The 20,127-nt window shown below is 40.6% G+C and overlaps 1 non-coding gene and 1 pseudogene across 1 annotated transcript; one reads left to right on the plus strand and one right to left on the minus strand.

The window, feature by feature from the left end:
* Nucleotides 1-2,630: 2,630 nt before the first annotated feature.
* Nucleotides 2,631-20,035, minus strand: LOC130591462 (uncharacterized; annotated as a pseudogene).
* LOC125498024 (small nucleolar RNA R71) lies at nt 8,091-8,197 on the plus strand. The gene has a single exon (XR_007274795.1). It is a non-coding gene; the product is annotated as a small nucleolar RNA R71 (small nucleolar RNA).
* Nucleotides 20,036-20,127: the final 92 nt, after the last annotated feature.

Raw genomic sequence — 20,127 nt, forward strand, 5'->3', positions numbered from 1 at the left:
GCTCAAGAGGACTTTTTCGGGGTTGTAATGGGGCTTAGGTATGGGTATGGATTATGTATGGGAAATGTGGTGGAGAAAACCAAGAATAGGGGAGCACAAGTTATTAGAAGTATCACCTGGATATAGCCAATAATAGTTTCCCAATTCTATAAATCACCAAATTTGCAATGAACTCATTCTAGAAACAGCGTGATTGAATTTTTTTTCTTTGCAAGCACTTGGAAAAGAAAGAATTTTTGATTTTTTTTTTTTTTTTTGTTCGTTTCTTCTTTTTCAATTTTTCTTTTTCTTTCTCTTTGCATTTTTTCAATCCCATAATCACATGTATTTCATTTTGCTCATTCTTTTCTTTTTCTCAATTTTTGTACCTTAAGACAATCGTTTCCATCCAAAGTAACTCATAAAAACTATCTCAGATGCTAACTCAACCATATGCTCCCCCAAGCTAGGCTTGGGATTAGTATCAAAACAGAGGTATGGGCATGTAATGAGGTTAAGTAACATGAAACAGTCATTAGGCTCAGCAGGGCTAAGGAGGATAAAAGTATATCATGAAAATCACTTTAAGGCTCAAAAAGCAGACAAAAGAACGCCTCTATCACAGCAATTGCCACAAGTCATCAGATCTCAATGCGTACGATGTCAAAGTCAAGATCAGTCAGCTAATGAGGAACTAACACACAAGAAAAACAGAATGGATATAGAAATGAATCCATTGGCAAAAATGAATCCTCAGAATCTAACCAGATCAAGTATGCAGTCAAGATAAGCGCTTTATTATCAAAACTCATTGAGGGTCATGGCCTTTAGAGTTCACATTCCAGCATCACAATCACAAGTACCCAACTATCCAGATAAAGAGCCCAAATACATTTTCAAAGAATATCATGGGGCACAGGGAAGCGATCATATCAATCCAGTCAATTCGTATTTTTGGTATTTTTTTCAGCAATATATGTTTTTTTTTTTTTTTTTTTTTTTAAGCAATGAAACTAAACTATAACAAACACACTAACTAAACTGACTACACTAAAAAGCAATAAAAAGAGAGGGTGTACTTACAGCAAATCTCCCCCAAGCTGAACTCGGCAATGACCTCATTGCAGCAAGAGGGAAGAAGAGAGGACTCATGTCTCATCGTCAGACATATCAGCAGTAAAACCGCCTCCAGAAGTACCTGCAGCACCAAAAACAGCATTGCCAAAGGCATCCTCCCCCATATGGTCAGTGGGTCAGGTACGTGTGGCGTATACCAAGACGGATGGGTATGGTCATGGGCGATAAGCCCCTGGTGGTAATAGTCATGGTAGATGGGGTAGAGGGCATGGTGCATGTCGGACTCCACGGTGGTCAACCGTGTGTCCAAGGAGGTCAGGTGGGTCTGAATGGTGGCCTGACCCAACTCAAGACGGCCCATCTGTGAGGTAAGGGACTGCTGTCCCTGCTCGATGCGAGTAAGGGCGGCCATCATAGGGTCTTCAGGAGCGGAGGAAGAGGCTTCCCCCGCCGACTGCCTATGGTAGGTCCTCAAGGGTCGTCGAGCAATGGGCTCCTGACCCCGCAAAGGAAGTAGGTAGGAACCTACTCAGGCTCAAGACGGGTCTGGGCGCGGTCAGGAAGAAGGATGGACTCCTTCTTGGCAATGTACCACCTAAACTTGTTGGCCGACTGGGCAGTGATCCACTTGGCATTGATCATGTAATCGATGCCAATTTCTGCAGGGCCAACTACTGCATTGTTAACGTCAGGCACAAAACCAAAGTGAACAGCAATAGCAGTTATAAGTCCACCTACAACAATAGGTTGTCCCCTGACACTACCATCCTCAAATTGGGCAGGCAAGCTAGTGGCGGTCCGTTTGAGCTGGGAGACAAACAAATATGGCAGGCACAAAGCATAGTCAAGCTCGGGAAACAAATAGCTCCCCATCAAAAAATCTCCTGTTTTTGACAGGAGTGGGGCTCAGCTCGCCCAAAAAGTGTACATCCCAGAAATCGCTGCAAGTAGCGAAGACTGGGAAAGTGCAAATGATCGGCAGACATATGTTGGGTGTTGACCTCATCTTCACCCGTAAAGGCCTCCAAAGTGTTTATGCGAAGTTCTGGGGGTGACGATGTTCCCAGTTAGGGGTAGGCCAAAGATAGCAGCTAGTTGGCTCAATGTTAATTCCCTATCCTCATTCATGAGGCGAAAATGAAGCACCTGATTTTTATTCCCTACTTCTAGGGAACTCAAAAATTCGAGGGTTAGGTGCCTATAGGTCCAGAAAAACATGCCAAACATAGTACCCAAACCCAATTTCTCAAATAAAGTTTTTGTATCATTAAATATTCCCAATGTATGTAGAGATTGCGAATCAACAAATCTAGTAGGAACAATATTTCTATGTTTCAATTTCTGAAATTTTTCTTTTTGTTCTAGAGATTTGAAGATTACCTCGGGGAAGTTGGAATCCGGTGGGATGCGAGTGCTTGATTCCCTCGTGAATTTTGCCGCCTCTTGCTTGGCCTTGACATGCTTGAATTTGATAGAAGTGAATGAAGTGAGAGAGAGAAAAGATGGAGATTTTCTGAATTTTTCTTTTGTTTTTGTGAGAAAGATGAAGAAAAAGTGAAGAAAATTTGAAGGAAGGGATGAGATTGGTGAGAGAAGAGAGGTAGGAGAAGGTATGGAGATGGAGGTAGTGAGGAGAGAGAAAACAAGGGTTTGGAGAAGATGAAGTTGTGAGAGAAGGAAAAAGAAAGAATGAAAAGGAAGGTGAATTCGAGGGTTAAGAAAAGCTGTCGGGGGATTTCGCCCGGTCGGGCCGACCCGCCCGGTCGACCGGGCGAAATCTTTTTTTTCGGATTTCTGCGTTCTTCTCGAAGCTGGGCAATCGCAAGTGAAGGAAATTCCGCCCGGTCGGGCGATTTCCAGTTTTTTCACATTTGTTTCGCCCGGTTGGCCGGGCAATATATCCTCCAAAAACGCTTGCGCGCCCGGTCGACCGGGCGATAAGTACGTTACTTGTTCTCGCGTTTTTTTCGTTCGCGATGTGGAAAAGTGCTTGCGCGCCCGGTCGGGCGAATTCGCCCGGTCGACCGGGCGATTTCAATTTTGCGCGTTTTTCCGTCAAAATTTTTCCAAGTCCGTAAATTTGCCTCCTGCACACACTAGACTCGTCCAAATATCAGTACACTCTCCCTCACCACACTAAGAAAGTAAACTAAAAAAATCAAAAGAAAACAAAAATCAAAACTAACAAAAGAAGAAAAGAAAAGACGGGTTGCCTCCCGCAAAGCGCTGGTTTAGATGGTCCCGCACGACCTTAGTACCTCTTCTCAAAATCAGGGAGTGTCGAGGTACATAACCTCTACTTGGCCGATGAAGGCGCCCTCATGGTACAGTTTCAGACTGCCCATTCACTTTAAACTTCGTTCCAGCTGCATTGGCCACTTCAATAGCTCCATGTGTTTTCACGTCAGTGACGACAAAAGGTCCAGACCATTTGACTTAAGCTTTCCAGGAAAAAGCCTCAGTCTAGAGTTGTATAATAGGACTTTGTCACCAACATGAAACTCCCGCTTTACAATCATCTTGTCATGAAATCGTTTGGTTTGCTCCTTGTAGAGTTTGTGGTTTTCATATGCTTCCAGTCGAAGCTCATCTAACTCATTCAGTTGAAGAAGTCTTGCTTCCCCTGCAGCCTCCAAATCCAAATTAATTTCTTTAACTGCCCAAGCTGAGAGATACTCCATTTCAACTGGTAAATGACAAGCTTTGCCATAGACTAATCGATATGGGGTGGTTCCTAGAGGTGTCTTAAAAGCAGTTCTCAGAGCCCACAGAGTATCATCCAATTTTTGTGACCAATCCTTCCTTGACCTGTTGACTACCTTCTCCAAAATGCGCTTGATCTGACGATTGGAGACTTCAACTTGACCACTAGTCTGAGGATGATAGGCTAAACCAACTTTGTGAGTGACTCCATATCTCTTCAGTAAAGCTTTGAAAGTGCGCTGGTGAAAGTGAGATCCCCCATCACTGATCAAGACTCTCGGGACTCCGAATCGAGGGAAAATGACCTTCTTGAAGAGCTTCATGACTACCTTAGAATCATTGGTAATGGAAGCCACAGCTTCAACCCACTTAGTCACATAGTCCACAGCAACCAAGATATACCTGTTCCCACAAGAAGAAGGGAAAGGTCCCATGAAATCAATACCCCATACATCAAAGGGTTCAATCTCCAAAATACCCATCTGGGGCATCTCCTGCCTCTTTGAAATATTACCCGTTCGTTGACATTCATCACAAGAGAGACAAAAAACACGAGCATCTTTAAAAATGGTAGGCCAATAAAAACCACTCTGGAGAACTCTATAAGCGGTGGCTTGTGAGCCCAGATGTCCACTGCAAGGCATACTATGACAATGTTGGAGAATGCCAACTATCTCCCAATCAGCTATACATCGTCGGAACAAGCCATCTGAACACTTCTTGTATAAGAGGGGGTCATCCCAAAAATAATGCTTGGCATCGTGATAGAACTTCTTGCGCTGTTGGATGTCAAATCAGGAGGATGAGAACCACTAACACAATAATTAGCAAAATCAGCATACCATGGAGATTGAGTAGACACAGCGAAAAGATGGTCATCTGGAAAAGCATCATCTATGGGACCGTCAGCACTTGACTCAAACCTCAACCGGGAGAGATGATCTGCAACTACATTCTCAGCACCCTTCTTGTCACGGATCTCCAGATCAAACTCTTGTAGTAACAATATCCATCGAATAAGTCGTGGTTTGGCCTCCTTCTTGGCCAAGAGATACTTTAGCGCAGCATGGTCAGTATGAACAATCACTTTCGAACCTATGAGGTAGGTCCGAAACTTGTCAAGAGCATACACAATGGCCAACAATTCTTTCTCTGTAGTAGCATAGTTGACCTGGGCCTCATCTAAGGTCTTGCTGGCATAGTAGATGGCATGGAGGACTTTGTTTTTCCGTTGACCAAGCACAGCACCAACCGCATAATCGCTAGCATCACACATGATCTCGAAAGGAAGACTCCAGTCTGGAGGTTGTATGATAGGGGCAGTGATCAATGCTTCCTTAATCCTGTCAAAAGACTCCACACACGCATCAGTAAAATCAAAGGTGGCATCCTTGAGCAACAATTGAGTAAGGGGTTTCGCAATTTTTGAAAAGTCTTTTATAAATCTGCGATAAAAACCCGCGTGACCCAGAAAACTTCTCACTCCCTTGACATTCACAGGAGGAGGAAGTTTCTCAATCACCTCAATTTTTGCTCTGTCCACCTGGATGCCACGCTCAGATATGAGATGTCCAAGTACCACTCCATCATTCACCATAAAGTGGCACTTTTCCCAATTAAGAACCAGATTAACCTCAGAACAACGTTTCAGAATTTGAGAGAGATTATGCAAACACACATCAAAGTCAGAACCATAAACACTAAAATCATCCATAAATACCTCCATGATATTTTCAATGAAATCAGAAAAAATGGCCATCATACATCTCTGAAATGTGGCAGGGGCGTTGCACAAACCAAATGGCATTCTGCGATATGCAAAAGTGCCATAGGGGCAAGTGAACGTCGTCTTCTCCTGATCAGCTGGGTGAATGGGAATCTGAAAGAAACCTGAATATCCATCCAAATAACAGAAAAAGTTATGTTTTGCTAATCTTTCTAACATCTGATCAATAAAAGGGAGAGGGAAATGATCTTTCAGAGTGGCAATGTTTAATCTGCGATAGTCAATACACATCCGCCAACCTGTAACAGTACGAGTAGGAATTAGTTCATCCTTATCATTCTTAACAACAGTAGTCCCCCCCTTTTTAGGAACAACTTGAACCGGGCTCACCCACTTAGAATCTGAGATGGGGTAGATGATGCCCGCTCAAGTAGTTTCATAATTTCCTTTTTCACCACCTCTTGCATATTAGGATTCAAACGTCTTTGAGGTTGTATGCAAGGGCGGTGATTTTCTTCCAAATTAATTCTATGCATGCAGAAATCAGGACTAATGCCCTTTAGATCATCAATACTATACCCAATAGCCTTCTTGTGCATGCGAAGCACTGTAAGAAGTTGTGAAAGCTGGCTATCTGTGAGTTTAGTACTGACAATCACAGGACATTCCTCAGCATCATCAAGAAATGCATATTTGAGATGAGAAGGTAAAGGTTTAAGTTCTAACTTCTTTACCTGAGGTTCGGAAGTAGAGCAAATAGTCTCCATTACCTTACAATCTGCTACCGTATCAATGTCAAGATCATCAGTGAGATCAAGACTTGTCTCCAATAATTCATCAGACAGAAATTGTGAAAAACTAACTCCAGAGATCTCATCGAGTATGTCAATCCTGCAACATGTGTGCTCAAGCATAGGGGACTTAATAGCATTGGTTAACTGAAAAAAGTAATAGTATCATCACCAACACTCAAAGTTAGAGAGCCAGATTTTACATCAATAACAGCACCAGCAGTACATAAAAAGGTCTACCCAAAATAATGGGAATTTGACTATCTTCTTCCATATCAAGTACTACAAAGTCCACAGGAATATAAAATTTTCCAACTCTAACAGGGACATCCTCTAAAATACCCAAAGGATACTTCACAGATCGATCAGCCATCTGTAAAGTAATCTGTGTGCACTTTAAAGCACCCAAGTTCAGTTTATTACAGACGGATAAAGGCATAACAGACACACTAGCACCTAGATCACACAAAGCCTTATCTATAAACAGAGCACCCACATGACAAGGGATGGAAAAACTACCAGGATCTTTTAATTTGGGTGGAATTTTATTTTGCAGAACAGCACTGCATTCTTCAGTTAAAGCAACCCTATCTATCCCACCAAAATCTTTCTTTTTAGTTATCATATCTTTCAGAAACTTGGCATACACAGGTACTTGAGAAATTAAATCAGTGAAAGGAACTGTTACCTCAAGATTTTTGACCATAGACATAAATTTACCAAGTTGTTGATCGACCTTTGATTTTTGCATCCTATGGGGGAAAGGTATGTGGAGGGTAGAGAATCAGTAACCTTCTCCTTGCGTTTCTCTGCGTCATCCACTTTCCCGCGCTCAACTTCAGTTCTGGAGCTATCCTCACCTTCATTGTCATCCACAGCATCATTCTGAACTGGAGGTATTGAATCATCAGTAGGCATAGGTGGGGCATCATATTGTGTACCGCTTCGAAGAGTGACAGCATTAGCGGTTTCTTTAGGAATTGGTTGCCCCGGCAGATGACCTGGTTGCCTTTGTGCATTGTTTCCAGCCACCTGAGCAAGTTGAGTCTCCAAATGCTTGGTGGTGTTCTTCAGCTCCTTGATGCTCTCCTCATGATTTTTCTGCATAGAAACCATCATTTTCATTAGATCAGACATAGTAGGCTCTTGAGAGCTGTTATTATGAGGAGCTTGCTGCTGATAGCCTTGGGGTGAAGGCCTATTGAAACCAGGAGGGGGTTCTGAGGAGCCCCTTGATAATATGGTGGTCTAGCAGCATGTTGTGGTGGGTTTTGATGTGGTGGTTGGTAGGAAGATTGTGGTGGAGGTTGAGGATTTTGGACATTGTTGCTCTTATAGGAGAAATTGGGGTGATCTCTCCAACCTGGGTTGTAAGTGTTGGAATAGGGGTTGTGTGGTCTCTGCTGAAAAGCATTGGCATGCTCCATCTGATTAGGATCAGGTTGACTGTAGGAACAATCATGACCAAAGTGCCTTGAATACCACACACTTCACAAAAGGAGGAAGTAATAGGAGCCATGGAGGACATCGCATTAATACTCATGGAGGAGTAGTGGACTGCGAAGATTTCAATGAGTCCATCTTCATGCTCAACTGTGCTACTTGTGAGGACAACAAAGCATATGCATCAGCATCCAACTTCTTCTTGTAGTAGTCCTGGAGGAGCTATGATCATTTGCTGCTAAGTTGGCCAGAAAATCGTATCCTTCATCTACCCCTTATCTAGGAAGACACCCCCTGCAGATGAATCAATCGTGCTCTTGATATGAGGTTGTAGACCATTGTAGAATGCTTGGGTGATGAACCACTTATCCAGATTGTGGTGTGGGCATTCTTTCTGCAGATCCTTAAATCTATTCCATGCTTCCTTCAATGTTTCATCAGGTTCTTGTTGGAAGGTGGCAAGCTTGTGTCTTATTTCTGCAGTTTTGGTGGGAGGGTAGTACTCTTTCAGGAATGCTTCAGATATAGCACTCCACTCAGTTTCATTAACATCATTCAGCCACTTCTGTGCCTTGTCCTTTAGTGAAAATTCAAAGACCATAACCTTCAACTGATCAGGAGTGACCCCTTGGTGCTTAACGGTACGACAAAGCTGTTGAAACCGTTGTAAATGATTTGCAGGGTCTTCAGATGGATGGCCACCAAATTGATTCTGCTGGATCATGTTGATGAGGCCAGGCTTGATTTCGAAGTTGACTGCTTGTATATCAGGCATAGTAGGGCCTGTGGGAACATTGCCAGGAGAAGGTACCCCATAAGATTTCAGCGACTTAGGAGGCATAATTGGTTCAGTTGGTTCTTCCGTGGCTTTTTTCTGATTAGCAGACTGCTTTTTCTTCTTTTGTGTCTTCTTGAGCTGCCGGATGGTTTTCTCAAGATCAGGATCAGTCTGAACTGGAGAACCTGTTCTTTTAGACCTGGGCATAAAAGAAACAAAGAAAAATGTGCAGTGAGATGGCCTCAATTGGAACTTGAAGTTCCAATGAGACAGCAGAAATAGTCAAATAATTAATCAGAAAGCTATAGAAACTAGCCGTCTCCCCGGCAACGGCGCCAAAAACTTGATGGGTTTTAAAATATACCGCAAGTGCACGGTGTCTGTTTAGCAGAAACTGGCAAATACGGGTCGATCCACAGGGAGAGGAGTTCTACAGATTTATATCAATTATCTAACTACTTCCAGAGAGGAAAATAATTGAGGAATTAATAACTAGCTAGAATGAACTAGAACGCAGAAAAATGGGATTTTATCAAAATAATAAAAACCTAGGGCAATCGATCGGTCCACCATGCTTATACCAGTTTAATCAATATAATATAATTCAACAACACTTGGATTGAGATTCAAATAATGAAGTAATTTCGTTAATCCTTGGTCAGGCATTAACAACTCCTAGATTAACATATGCCAGTACGGTCGCTCAACATAATCAAATCTACCTATTGTAATAAGCCTCTAATGAATATGATCTTTCGATTCTAATTCTTATTAGCTAAACATAACTCATGATATTGCGCAATTACATGAATTAAGCAAGTATAACAAATCAATAGGAATTATTCTAATTCAATCCAATTATTGAAGAACATCAAATCACAATCAAAAAGGTATAAACATGGCTTCCCTCTCTAAACCCTAGAAATAGACTACTCACTCATGATGATATTGAAAACGATAAACATAATCAAAGTAAAAGAATTCATGAAATTAAACTAAGTAGAGAAGAATACCAAATGATTGAAGAACGATGGAAAAGGAAATCGACGATCTATATAATCTTCCAATGTAAAAGTTCAACAAAAGTAGAGAAAATACTAAGTGTTTGGCCCTAAAAAACGTAGAAAATAAGATAGGTTTACGAAAATACTAAAAACCTATTTATACTAATTACAAAACCGGCTAAAAAACCCGAAAAATCGCGTCCTGAGAGTCCGCCCGGTCAGGCGACGGTGATCGCAGACTTACGACGAATGAAAAATTCCGCCCGGTCAACCGGGCGAAATCCGCCCGGTCGGGCGCGTAAGCGTTTTTCTTCGTCTGATCGCCCGGTTGACCGGGTGAAATAAAGGATGAAAAATCCCAAGTGTTGAAGTTCGCCCGGTCGGGCGCGTAAGCGGTTTCTTCTTCGAACGCTGCTGGTGGCTAAGTATGAAACTTCGCCCGGTCGGGCCACGCGCCCGGTCGACCAGGCGAAGGTGTTTCCTCGTCTTTTTCTTCGTGGAATCCAACCAAAACGCTCATTCGGTCTTCTGGATATGCCTTGGACCTTGTGTGACTGCTAGACTTCCGTGTTGCGACTCCGATAAAGGTGCAAAGTACCAAATCCGCATCAAAACCTGCAAAACACGACAAGAACTCCAAACACATCAAATTCACAAGAAAAGAGCTCGAAAGAACCCAAATCGACTATCAAAACTAAGGGGATTAGAGTAAATAATCGATGAATAATGAACACATCAAGCATAACAAAATTCCAATCAGAAAAATAAGAATTGTGAAAGATTTAATATAAGTGTAAGCATAGATTTGAAGTTGTGAAAGAGAAAATAATTAAAAAGAAAAATTTAAAATCCCGGGGGGAGGGGGAGACGAAGAGTTACGACTGTGTGAGGCATGGAGTGATAGGAATTAGGAAATGGAGTAAATGAGTTAAAAGCTTGTCATGATTGTTACTATGATTCATGAAAAGTACACCTAATGACCGAGAGACTAGAGTAATAAAGTATGGTATAAAGTGCGGCAATATTATAATATCATCACATGTAATTTGTATTGTGGAACATTTTTAGAGTTTTTTTTTTCCCCTAAAAAAGACTATAAAAAAGTTCCACAATACAAATTATAATGTAACTCTGTATTTTGTTGCTTTACATTGTGTACAGTAGGCAGTAGGGACCATTTCAATGCAGTCCATATCAGCCTTCTAGATAGAGAGAAAAAAGAAAAGAAAGAAACGAAGGAAAAAAAGGGAAAATCCTAGACCTTTCCCCGAGAAAATCCATCACCTCCCTCAATTGGTTTTCTCCACCAATCCTTCTTCCATGGCTACCCACAATTTGTAGCTCTCCACTAACATAGCCCACTTCGAGTCAAATGCAATTATGTCCCTAGCCCTCATAATTACCCCTTTCCTACGTCTATCCGAAACTTCTTGCACCATTTTCCACAAGATTAGCACCAACAAACAACGCATTAAAGACAAAATTTACCAAAGCCATAATTAACCATCCTCATCATCCATAGGTGAAAGCTCCCACTTTTGCGAAATCAGGAAAATATCCGACCTCTGGCGAATTTTACTGCACAAAATCAATTTTTCTTCCTTGCTCAAGCAATGTAAGAAGGCCAATCCCCTATCAAGATGCTCGTCCAACGATTCGACTACTCCTCACCATTTCCAGATAAGCAACCTTACCCCCCCCCCCTCCACTTTTAAGTTTTTTAATGCTATTATCAGCCAATTACATGATTAATTGCTTGTCTCCTTGCTTTTGTTGGGTGTTAATGAGTGTTTTCTTGGGGACTAATGTCACTACTCCCTCGTCTTCTCCTAGTCTGAATTTCTTCACACCCATTACACTTTACTTCATTGCTCTCCCCCTCTATTTTAAGCACTATATAAAGGTTCAAGCTTTCGTCAATTCCTCTACCCCATCTCACCAACTCTCTTCCTCTACTATGTCCATAATAATCTTAGGCTTCAACTTTTCTCCTTTCATGTCAGATACTCCACCTGCACCGAGCTATGCCTTAGTCCTCAAGTCCGTTGGCTCCAATGATACCATTCCTGTTAATCTTGATAGGTCCTTTTCCCATCCAATTACCACTGGTCACTCCCCCCCCCCAACCACCTCATGCTATGCTAGTGTGGCTGGTGACAACCACAACCATCCCCCCTCCCCCTCAACCAAGGGACTCAGGTGCTACTGGCCTAAATGTTTCAAATCCACCTACCCCCAATGTCATGTTGTAGCCCCATCTCTTGATGATTCTTAACTAGCCCACTATAACACTTCGTGCCTTCTTGGAAAACTTTGGGGGGATCCAATACCCATATCCGCTGTCACATACCGCCTTAAGCGTGATTGGAACTTCATTCATGGTGAGTTCTCGCTTCGTCGTCTCGTCAGTGGATGGTTCCTAATTCAGTTCTCCAACCCATGGACAAAAGCGAAGTATGGGAGAAGAGGCCTTGGTTTGTCCAATGTCTCAACTTCGTCCTCCTTCCTTGGAGACCATTCTTCAAACCATTCTTCCATAACATCACTCATGATGACCAATGGGTCATAATCCCATACCCAATGAATAGTGGTTTTGGAATCACCTTGCAACCTTAACTCACAAAATTGGTCATCTCATCAAACTTGACCGCGTCACCCTCCAAAATGACGATTGAGCCTTGTTTATCCATGTCTGTTTAAACATCAATATCACTAAGCCCATCCCACGCTCCATTACTATGACCTCCGACTATGAATCATCTGAATTCTTCCTATCTTACGAGGGAGTCCATGAGGTTTGTGCACGTTGTGGGAACAATGACCATACTCTAGCCCTTTGCCCTAACAAACCGACACCCTGCCTCGAACTAGTTGTGGCAAAACTTGAGGCAAGCAATATCAATCCACCACCCCCACCCCTAGTGAGAACAATGATTGATTTTTCGTTAAACCCCAACGCTATGGACGACCTAGGTTCTCCTACCGCACCCCTTTCAAAGGGAAAAAGTTCCAACCCAACAACCCTTCACCGAAACACCAAAGTGAACGTAATCTAACTTGTAAAAAAATCATCTTCAATCCCCCCTGCTTCATCCCACTTTGTTGATTCAGTCCCTACTACTAATGCTTTCGCTTCTGTTGCGAAATTCCAAATTAATACGGAGGATGGTATACACCTCAATCCTCCACTGCTTCCTCCGTAATTACCTCCAATTGATCCTCTCCTCATCGAGGACACTTCTGATGAATTAGATGTTGATTTCCTCAATGCTCTAGGTGTTATCCACCACTACTCCGAAGTCCTTTTTGATGCTCGGATGACTGTGGCTCCTTCTTCCTCCTCCTCTACTGCTGATGGTGATGCCAAACGCCGCAAACAGAATGAGTTTGAAGGCACCTCTTTCGCAACAAATCGGTCAAGTTTATGTCAGAATTATCCTCCTTTTTGGGTTACTATGGAGGAATTCAGCTCCTTTCTTTTTTAACTTTAGCATGCAGAATTACTAATTAATCTTATTTTCTTATCATAACAATGCCCTAATTAACACTTTTGTAATGACTTATGTATCATTATTGATTGATATCAAAGCAAGGAAGTCATTAATTTATTTTACTGAGTTTGTTTATTTTAATGCCATCACATCAAATTTTGTTTCTCTGCACTCATCCATCTTTTTTGCACGATAAAATTACAGGACCCTACCCAACTTTACTCCTCACTCATTCTTTTTTAGATGTACATGATCCTCTTAAAGCCCAAACATCTACACATGCCCAGATCCACATTGGCTCCCTTATGATACCCCACATCTGTTTTAATGGCTACAACTCCTAAAGCCATCTGCAATTCGATGAACTTCGATCTCAGGCCCATTAGGCAAACCTTCTTCAAAGGCCTGCCCACCCAACCCTACTATGCCTAAATTGCCCATGGACCAACAACACATTGGGCCTTGCTGCTTACACTCGACGGCTCTGCCTACCAACCTCAAATGCACCACCTCTCTTGGGGCCCCAGCCTACAAAATTTGGTAAGTCTCTCTTGGGTCAAGGCCCCCTTTCTTGCGATCAAGCTGGCAATAGCATAAAGAACCGAGTGATCGACACTCGCTTGACAAGGGTGTTTTTCCACCCCTTAACGAACTTCTCCTTCTGTGCAGGTAAACTCTCTTCGGAACCTTCTCGGGCCTTACACCTTCCGATTCCTCGCTCTTTGGTGAGCCAGTGCCCACCCTATCGTTATCTTAACAAAATTATATAAATGAAAATTCTAAGTTGGAACATACAAGAGGGGAAAAAGCCCCAAGCCACTGACTGAACTCATCTACCTGAAAATAAGTACAACCCGGATATTATCTTTGTCATTGAAACTTTAACAAACTTCGCTAATAGCAGAAAAATTCTCAAAGCGTTAACACTTTCACAACACTCTCATTGTCGATCCAGTTAACCACTTAGAAGGCATCTGGGTTTGTTGGAATAACAACAATATTACTATGCAAAATCATGTCACTAATGCTCGCCTACTGGAATTACAAATCCTTTATAAGCCCAACAACCCGATCTACAATATTTTTGACACATACTGTCCTGCGCAATCATCTGATAAAAACATCTTCTGGTCTTTTCTCAATAATTGTTTAGCTAATGTCGGTCATCCTTGGCTCCTAATAGGCGACTTCAATGAGATGATCCTCCACCAAGACAAACTTGGTGGGCCCCCTATTAGACCTAACCAATTACAAAGCTTGTCGGATTTACTTACCCCGCACTCCGCTATTGATATTCCTTGCGCGCAACAAGCATACTCTTGGAAGGGTCTCGCCAATAACTTACATATCTATGAACGACTGTATAGAGCTATTGCCAATAACAAATTCTTGGAAAATTTGTCAGAAACCACCTTTTATAATCACTTTTTTGTGAGAAACCACCTTTCAAAAAAATTTGGTTAATTAGCCACCTTTTTGGTTCTTCTTTTTGTTGGAAGCCACCACTTGCCGGAATCCGGCATTGACTTCGATTTTCCGGAGTTGACCATCAGATTTTCGCCATTTTTCCCCTTTTATCTTTCTCCCTCCTCCCCCCTCGCATTCCCGGCAACCCACTCTCACTCTCGCATCCCCCGGCAACCCCCCTCCTCCCTCGTAACCTGCCGGCAAACACCCCCCCACGACCATCCCCACCCTCCCAACCCTAAGCCCATCTCCTCCCTCGCATCCCCCGACATCTCAGGTGGAAGAAATGGCGAAGATCTGGAAAAAAATAGCGAAAATCTGATGGTCAACGCCGGATTCCGGCAAGTGGTGGCTTCCAACAAAAAAAAGAACCAAAGAGGTGGCTAATTAATTTTAAAAGGTGGTTTCTCACAAAAAAGTGATTATAAAAGGTGGTTTCTGACAAATTTTCCCAAATTCTTTAATGACTTCATTGAGTCTACACTAACTTACGAAAACTTTACGGTATCCGACCACACACCCATCATATTCTCTACTAATCAAAGCCCTCTAATTAAAGTACCACAGTTTCGATTTCAGAATTTTTGGATCCTTGACCAAGACTCACACACAATTGTAAAGAAACATTGCACTACCAACTTCACCGGCTCTCGATTTTTCAGAATCCAACAGAAACTAATACGCACCAAAACAGATCTTAAAGTTTGGACCAAATCTAAGTATAGACATACGGCTAACAAACTCCACGCAGACGACAACAAAATCCAAGAATTACAATCTAAACTCTGGTCCCAGCCTTACAACTCTATCTGGATCAAACACATCAATATACTACTTCTACAAAAGGAAAAATTACTACTCTTCAATCACAAAGCATGGGGTAAAACCGCTCAGAAAACATGGCTGACCCAAGGTGATTGGAGGTCAAGATACTTTCATAATAAAATGAAAAAGATACGCACATCTACAATGATATTCAGACTAAAGAATGATCTTGATAATTGGGTCAACTCACAACAAGAACTAACTCAACTACTCACCAATTCCTTCAAAAAAAAGATTCAATTCCAACGTCCTCACCACAAGAACAATTGATTTAAGTTTTCTCACCCCTTTTATTTCCCAAACTGACTCTGACTCACTTCTAGCCCCAATCACCCCCACCGAAATAAAGGACGCCATCTTTGATACTAACCTCCACAATTTGCTCCGGGATCGGACATCTACGGGGCTAAATTCTTTCAAGCTTATTGGCCCATCACTGAAAAAGATATTGTCCTCGGAATACAATGCTTTTTCCACCACGGAAAACTCCTGCCATCCCTGAATCATACTATTATTACCCTCATTCCAAAAAATGATACTCCCGAATCACCAGATCATTTTCGACCAATCAACTTAATTATCACTGTCTACAAAGGCATATCCAAATTAATTGTCAACCGCCTACGACCCATTTTACAATGATAAATTAGCCCATTACAAAATGCTTTTTCTAAAGACAGATCCATTCATGATAACCTGCTCCTAGCTCAAGAAGCTCTAAATACTTTTCAAAAGTCACACAATAAAACAGAATGGTGCGCTATCAAATTAATTAAACATGGAAAAAGCTTATGACCGCATTAAATGGGATTTTCTGTGGGCCGTCCTCCGATCTTTTGGCTTCACAACCATCTGGATACGTTGGATTAAAGAATGTGTCACCAATGTTTCTTATTCCTTAAAGGTCAATGGGGAAACCTCCCCTTGGTTCCGACCATCCAGGGGACTTTGTCAAGGTGATCCACTATCGATCACCTTACCTTTTCATCCTTTGCATGGAGGTTTTAATACGGAAACTAACTCTGCAATCACACACTAGAGGCTTGGGAATCAGATTCAAAATCCACCCAGATAAGCCAACATACCGTGCCTTATGTTTGCTGATGATAGTTTACTATTTTGTAAGGCTTCCACGAAGGCTTGTTGAAGCTTAAAGTCTACTTTAGATAATTTCTGCAACTTATCAGGTCAACTATTTAATTTCCACAAATCATTCATTGTCTTCTCAAAACATGCCCACCCTCCAAGGAAAACAACTCTAGCCCGACAATTAAATATGCTCCCCAAATTTTATCTGGGACGATATCTTGGTGTATTCTTCAGCTCTTTTTATCCTACCAAAACAGATTTACGTTCCATAGTTACTAAAATGGAAGAACAAATCAACTTATGGGAAGCTGGATTTCTATCCAAAGCAAGGAGAGTCACGTTAATTCGAATCCCTCCCTTCTTATACTTGTGCATCCACCTTGCTACCTTCTCACATTGCTAAGTCTATCGACTCAATCCATCGAAAGTTTTTCTGGCGGCAAAACAAAGAGAAAAATAGTACCCCATTAGTTGCATGGGACAAAATATGCACACCAAAATCGCAAGGGGGACTAGGTCTCAGGAAAACACGACCAATGAACCAAGATTTCCTAATCAAACTGGGCTGGAAAATCCTTACCGACCCAACTAATATTTGGGTACAACTAATCAGGATTAAATATCTACATCAACACTCCTTCTTCACCTGTTCACCTAAGCCATAAGATTCCCCTATTTGGCAAAACATTTTAAAACAACGGCATATCCTGCAACAAGGGATTCGCTGGAAGATTAGTGACGAGAGACAAATCTTATTTTGGCTACACAATTGGTTCACAAATGATAGCCTTTATAATTTACTCCCGACCTCTCAACAGTCAGCGGATATCTCAATTCAGTTGAGTTTATTCATCCTGCCCAACCACACTTGGGATATTCGCCAACTAAAATGCATGCTTCTTGAGAACATTATTCAATTAATAAAGGGTATCCCAATTCCTTTACATCCTATTCCGCATGAACCTATCTGGGGCTCGTCTCCTACAAGACAATTCTCAATCAAATCAGCCAACTGGATTGCACATAACTTACCAAATCCACACGATATATAGGAATTCCATTGGATTTGTAAACTACAAATTCCCCCAAAAATGCAAATCTTCCTTTGGCAAATATGTCATGACAGCCTACGTGTTCGTCACACTTTAGCTAAGAGGCAGATCGTTCCATCTAGCAACTGCACCATCTGCAACAACGCCAACGAAACAATAGATCATCTTTTCCTGAGTTGCCCATCACTCAATTCCATCTAGGACCTAGACACCATGACCGATTGGTTCCCCTATCGCCTCACCAATCCATCATTGTTACACAATCTTTCTAAGTTGAAGGCCAATAAAAAATTAATACAGAAATACATCTTCATTATATGGGGTATTTGGAAAGAATGAAATGATATTATTTTTAATAACGCTACCCTAAGTATACACAGCATCATCCATAAACCTATGTTCTTTTACAAAGAATGGGTCCGTTTTTTTCCACTAGATTTCTATTAAGCTGGCATGCACATTATCTTTGTTAGTCAAATTGGTTGTTCCCTTCAAAAAACTGAAATTTTTACCAACTTAGAATGATTTTTTGTAGACATGATAAATGTTTTACTTATTATTATATTCTGCGTGTTAAATATGTTTCTTCTTTTTTGTTGTTTTTCTAGTGTATTGTTTTATGATGTTTACAAAGTTCTCGAATATTAGATAAAATTAATTTTAATTTTTACAATCATCCTGAAACTGGTTTCTACTTAGTAAAACTTATCTTTGCTAATTGAAATTGTTTTTCCCCCCTAACAATTTCATATCATTAAACTTGATAAAGCATTCAAGTTGCTGGTCAACGTCGATAATTAGAGGGTCGATGCCTGAAAATAGGCAAGCTTGTAGCAAATAAAACCTTTAAGTTTTTATGTTGCCAAAAAAATTATAAAAGGTTATTTCTCGCAAAATGTAGTATATTTGGTTGAAGCGTGGTACATGTATCTTCCACTCGCATAATCTAACATTGGACAAGTGATATGTTTTTGGGATTGATGCGCATAGGTGAGTTAACCGAGTTAGAATATGTTATTTTTGAGTTCTAAATATCAACCTACCTAACTCATATAATTAAATGAGTTAAGCAGTTGATCGCATGAGTTAAACGGGTTGAAAATACTTATTCTAACCCGCACTTCTTAAGGCTATGTTCAGTTCACCTTATTTTTGCTTATTTCAGATCTAATCAGATCAGATCAGATCAGATCAGATCAGATCAGAAAAAATAAGTTCAGATCAGATCAGATCAGAAAAAATAAGTTCAGATCAGATCAGATCAGATCATGCTTATAATTAAAAACTCATTATTATTATTCAAAAGGATTATTATTGTTGTTGTAATTATTCATTATGTTAGTAATTATTATTAATTTTATTCTTATTATTATAAATTTCATTATATCATTGTTTTTTATTTTGTTGTTATTAAATAATAAAAATTAAAAGCCATGTGTTAAGAACATAAGATTGGCGCAAAAATAAGAAATATATAAATATGATAGCTCAATTCATGACAACGAAACTATTAATTCGGATTACATTTCAAAATAAGCTAAGTGCGAGATACAAATTATAAATTTAGATCTGGTATTCCTTTCTACCGAATTCCAAATCTCTTCAGCTATTTGAAGTTGCACCCTATCCATTTCTTTCTTGCGCAAGTCATTGAACATATCATAATCTGCTCTACTTGGTGCAATATTTACGGTCCTTGATATCGGTATATCCAACTCATACAATCGAATGAAATTTTGGAGTGTGAATGCAGAAACCATAATAGCCAATTGATATGGGACATCCATGTTCGGCATGTTTGACAATATTTTCCATCTCTTTTTAAGGGTTCCAAAACATCTTTCAATTGTAGTACGGAGAGATGAGTGACGATAATTAAAGTTTTCTAGCATGCCTTCTGGAGGGGGCCATTTTGAAATTCAGGAATGTGATATCTTATATTTTTACTTTAACTGGACTCAAGTATCCAATAGTATTTGGATATCCAGCATCTACCAAATAGTATTTTCCTGTTAAAAAATGAAATGTAAATATTTTTTCTTGTATTATAGTTGCAATAAAACAAACTTTTTTTACTTATTCATACCTGCAGGGGGTGTGGAAATTGAAATTTGGGTTCACTTAAGCAATGACTCCAACCGTGATATCATGAGCACTCCCTTCAAATCCAACATTGACGAATGTGAATAATCTATCAAACGAACATGCAGCCAAAACATTCCACATTTTGTTTCCTTTGCGTCCTCGAAATGCTATACCATCATTGTCGCTTACAAGTGCATTTATATGAGTCCCATCTAGAGCTCCAACACAATCCTTAAAGCATAACAAAAAATAATGTGTTATTGCCATTCTAGATAGAAGATATAATATGCCAAGTAATGCAGTGTAAAATTATAAGGTGGTGTGAAGTGTTACCTTAAAGAATGGCCAATATAGTTGGTTTTGCGCTATTTGTGCAGGCACTTCATTCAAATCTTGATATGGTCTTATGATCTCAGTAGACAGATGAACCATTGCTTTCAATACTTGTTTGAAATAGAAACTAATTGTTGCAATTGAATGTTGAAATCGATCAGCAACATCACGATAGGAACTTCCTTTAGCCATAATATATAGAAAAATTCCTATTTGCTCCGCTACTTCGATGAATCTACCACTTGATAGTAAATTTTTTTCCGATAAACAAGTTACCAATTGTA

Source organism: Beta vulgaris, chromosome 5, assembly GCF_026745355.1.
Source record: "Beta vulgaris subsp. vulgaris cultivar EL10 chromosome 5, EL10.2, whole genome shotgun sequence".
In the NCBI taxonomy this organism is placed as follows: Eukaryota; Viridiplantae; Streptophyta; class Magnoliopsida; order Caryophyllales; family Amaranthaceae; genus Beta; species Beta vulgaris.